Genomic DNA, 4,820 nt, shown 5'->3' on the forward strand with positions numbered 1-4,820 from the left:
TCTGAAAAAAAAAACCCACAGCAAATGAAAACTGATGGTTTCCATGTCATAAATTTACTAACTTGGTGATTCTGGTGAATACCATCATCAAATTCTTATCATGTTTCACTGCTGTAATGTATGCTGAATTTCTACATTGACTGTGATGCACAGTTTAGTTTTAATTTTGTTTCTATAATTACCTAAGGCTAACACATTCAATTTCCGATCTGTTTAAGAGTAGGTAACAGTTTAGGCTGAGGTTCTATGGTATCACTAAAATTAATGCTTGAAAGGCAATTCTAAGAGCACAAAATAAAACAAATTTTATAAATGATTCATTCTTATTTCGAAGAAATCCAGACTCCTTCCAAAAACATCAAATTTAAATGATCTTGTCCTATTTACTACTTTCGACATTGTAGCTCACTGAGGTGGTAGTAAATTAGAGATAAAACATAGCTATTTCTGTGTTGTTCATAATGTGATATTTGTAAAGTTTGTATTCTTGACATATATTATTCATGAATAAATCTATCTATCTAACCCTGAGAAAGACATTTTCACATTTTGTGCCAAATGTAAAAATATTGTTCTGGCGTGTTCCGGTAGAGCATGCGCAGTGTTAGTAAACAAATCTGAATGAAAGAAGTATAGTGGACGCAACTTGACCCCGATGGTTGACCTTTGCATTATAATACATAATAAGGCACAACCTATTATTTAAAAGGAGTGTACGTAAAACACGAGCTGCACGAGAAAAAGGAAATATAATTTTGTGTAAATATAAATTAGTGTATTGGAAAGTTTTAATTGATCAAACGTAAGTATATATACTTTGATACTGCACTGTATACAAACTAATTCCATATAAATATACACGGCTACCCTAAGCACCCTTTATTTCTATAATGAAATAACCGATATGAATAATCAGCATAAGGTCAACCATCGCGGTCAAGTTGCGTCTACTATATGGATTCCGAGGGTAAATTTATGTTTTAAAACACAGTAAAGAGTCTATTCTAAATATTGAATGTTTACATTATACAGTGTGATCTGTCATTTAGCATCAATATTATAATGAGCCCTATGTCATACTCCAGTAACTGTACATGTAAGAAAAGTACAGGTGCTATAGGTAATAGCAAATAATGGTATAGAAATAGAATTATGAAATTCTGCTCTGTCTGCTGCCACTTTGAGAAAAATACCTGATTTGCCACTTACAGCTATATATAAATATAAGAAATTGTTCTTTGTTTCATATAAAATTCAGCTAATCTAGAACAATTTTGATACAGTTACTAGATTTTCACTCCGTCGTAGACTTATTTTTCCACAAGATATCCATACATTTGCTTCAAGAAAATGAAAAGTCAAGAGAGCAATGATGGCCCTATATGGCTCACCTGAGTACCATTGCTCTTAATGACAAGATCAAGTTTTGACATAGATCACATGGGCATACACATTAAATATCACATACCTGTCAAGTCTGACGCTTGAATCGTGATTCTCACGAATTCAAGGTTTGATCATGACTTAACGAATTTGGAGCATTTTCTCATGCTTTCAAAAAAAATCAGACCAAAAACTTTGTGGACCACTTATTTTCTCTAATTTGCCATCTGGCATCGTTATTTTAAGACAGGATGAGACAACAATAAACAGAAAACACATGTCAAGTGTCATTTTCAATGTACTGATTACGAAACGGACCTGCCGAAACTGGTTCTGGCCAGTTTTTGCTTTAACCGAAGCTTCCCGAGAGAGATTGTACCAATCAAATTGATGCGTTAATATTCAAGCCAATTAAGTAAATCATCGATATTGACTGACTGGTTACTATTTATGCTATTCGTGGATGTTGCATTGTCGGAAAAGTATTACAACCATTCGCGCACTTGACCTTGACAACTACATGAAGATGCCAGAAAAGAAGAAGAATTATTCGTCAAAATATAACAACGCGTCGGAACTGGAATTTCCTTGGCTTAGAAAAGCAGACAATGGACCTAGTTTTGCTTTCTGCAAGCTATGTAGGAAGAAAGTTGTATGCACAACCGTTTTTCCGGTGCAGGTTCAAACCGAAAGTACATTTCAAATCGAAAGTAGATCACTCAGTGAGACGTTTTTGTATTAAACATTTAGGTTGATAGATACATTTTATATCACGGCTGTAATAAAAACTCAAAACAGTTTCACTGACAAAATCACATTATTATTTTTTATTTGTTTTTTAGAAAACTAAATTTTCTTGTAGATCTATCATGAAATAAAATTAAACAAAAAAATTGTGTGTTTTCCATATAGAATGTGTTAAAGCAAGGCAAAAAAGAGTGGACCTGAAATTCATATTAATGGCCTCAGAAAGCACCAGAATACATATTTTCATGACTGTATATTTTTAAAAAAATTTCTTGGGGGAGATCCACCAAACCCCCCCAGAGGGAGGGGGACACCTCCTCCCGCACACATCTCACTTTTTCATATTTTGGAAACTTGACAGGTATGAATATCATCAGGATAAAAAAATTCTTGTAACTGTCCCTTTTGACCTATGGGTCACATACTAGTCAGGGCCAATCTTCATACCAAGTTTGAAGGTCCTAGGCTAAAAAGCTGCATTTTTGTACTAGCATGACTATTTCTTACCCTGGAAGACTTAAGTAACATTTAAAACCAATCTTATTAGATGCTGCTGATGTATATTCATTTACATAAAATAAAGGGAGGTAATTTGTCATAAATTCAGTCAAAATTATCTACCCTGATTGTCCGAGTCCATCTGATAGCATAAATGACATTTCAAATCAGTATATTCATTGGTTACTGAGATACACCCATTTTAATTTGAAACAAAGGGAGGTAATTTGATATAAAATCAGTCGATATTATCTACACTGATTGTCTCAGTCCAACTAATGACAATAATGAAATTTCGAATGAGTCCTATAAATACTTACTGAGATAAATCCATTTTTATAAAAATCAGGGGAGGTAATCATGCAATGGTATATGCATGTAGAAGATAGAGTACAGAGTACAAGCTTTTACAACAATATATCAGAAAAGTATTCCTATCAATAAACATTCAATCAAGAGTTATCTAACATGACTATTTCTTACCAGTCTTGAAGACTGCCATAGCCACAAAAGTTTAAAATGATTAACTTCTTCGAGCTTTGAAATCATTTTTCCCTGACTTTTCCTGACTTTCCAGGATTTTCATTTTTCACTGACCAAATTTTAAAATTCCCTGACAATTCCCTGACCTTGAAAAAGAAACCTATTTCCCTGACTTTTCAAGACTGCTGGCAACCCTGAATGTCAAAGTTTTTTTCGATACACAAACCTATGCATGTGGTCCAAATTTGAAGGCTGTAGCTACAGAAATGTGAAAGTAGGTTACTAGGTCAAGGTCAACTCATGCCAAGGTTCATCTTGCCACTCAAAACTATACATGTGGTCCAAATTTGAATGATGTAAGTTATGGACATGAAGATTCTAAGCTTTTCCTTATATAAGTCTATATGAACAATATGACCCCTGGGGCGGGGCCATATTTGACCCTACAGGGATAATTTAAATAAACATGGTAGAGAAATACTAGATGATGCTACAATACAAAATATCAAAGCCATAGTCTTTGTGGTTTAATAATTGGACAAGAAGATTTTCAAAGTTTTTCCCTATATAAGTCTATGTAAACCATGTGACCCCCAGGGCAGAGCCATATTTGACCCTAGGGGAATAATTTGAACAGTCTTAGTAGAGGACCACTAGATGATGTCATATACAAAATATCAAAGCCCTATGTCCTGTGGTTTTGAACTATAGGTCTTTCAAAGTTTTTTCCTATATATATAAGTCTATATAAACCATGTGACCCCCGGGGCGGGGCCATATTTGACACCAGGGAAATAATCTGAACAATCTTGGTAGAGGACCACTAGATTTTGCTACATACCAAATATCAAAGCCCTAGGCCCTATGGTTTTGGACAAGAAGATCAGAAACCGTTTAATTGTTCCTGGCCAATGTGACCTTGACCTTTGACCTAATGACCTCAAAATCAATAGGGGTCATCTGCTGGTCATGGCCAACCTAACTATCAATTTTCCTGACACTAGGCCCAAACGTTCTTGAGTTATTGCCTGGAAACCATTTTACTGTTCCTGGTCACTGTGACCTTGACCTTTGACATACTCAACTCAAAATCAATAGGGGTCATCTGCTGGTCATGACTAATCTCCCTATCAACTTTCGTGACCCTAGGCCTAAGCGTTCTTGAGTTATCATCCGGAAACCATTTTACTGTTCAGGGTCATTGTGACCTTGACCTTTAACATACTGACCTCAAAATCAATAGGGGTCATCTGCTGGTCATGACTAACCTTCTTATCAACTTTCATGATCCTAGGCCCAAATGTTCTTGAGATATTATCCGGAAACCGTTTTACTATTCAGGGTCACTGTGACCTTGACCTTTGACATACAGACCTCAAAATCAATAGGGGTCATCTGCTGTTGATGACCAACCTCCCTATCAACCTTCATGATCCTAGGCCCAAGCATTCTTGAGTTATCATCCGGAAACGGATTGGTCTACATTCCGACCGACCGACATCTGCAAAACAATATACCCCTCCTTCTTCGAAGGGGGGCATAATAAAGGCTACGTGGCCAGTTATATAGAGTATGCGGTACTTGCAGAGGCTATACTATGTTGGAAGCCGAATAGTTGATGCCTCGCTCTGTGGTTCCACAATAAAGTTTACGCCTTCAAAATTAAGTCAGGAGGACTGTAGTGATTAGAGGCTTCTAGTAAACCAGGA

Source organism: Mercenaria mercenaria, chromosome 5, assembly GCF_021730395.1.
Source record: "Mercenaria mercenaria strain notata chromosome 5, MADL_Memer_1, whole genome shotgun sequence".
NCBI lineage: Eukaryota > Metazoa > Mollusca > Bivalvia > Venerida > Veneridae > Mercenaria > Mercenaria mercenaria.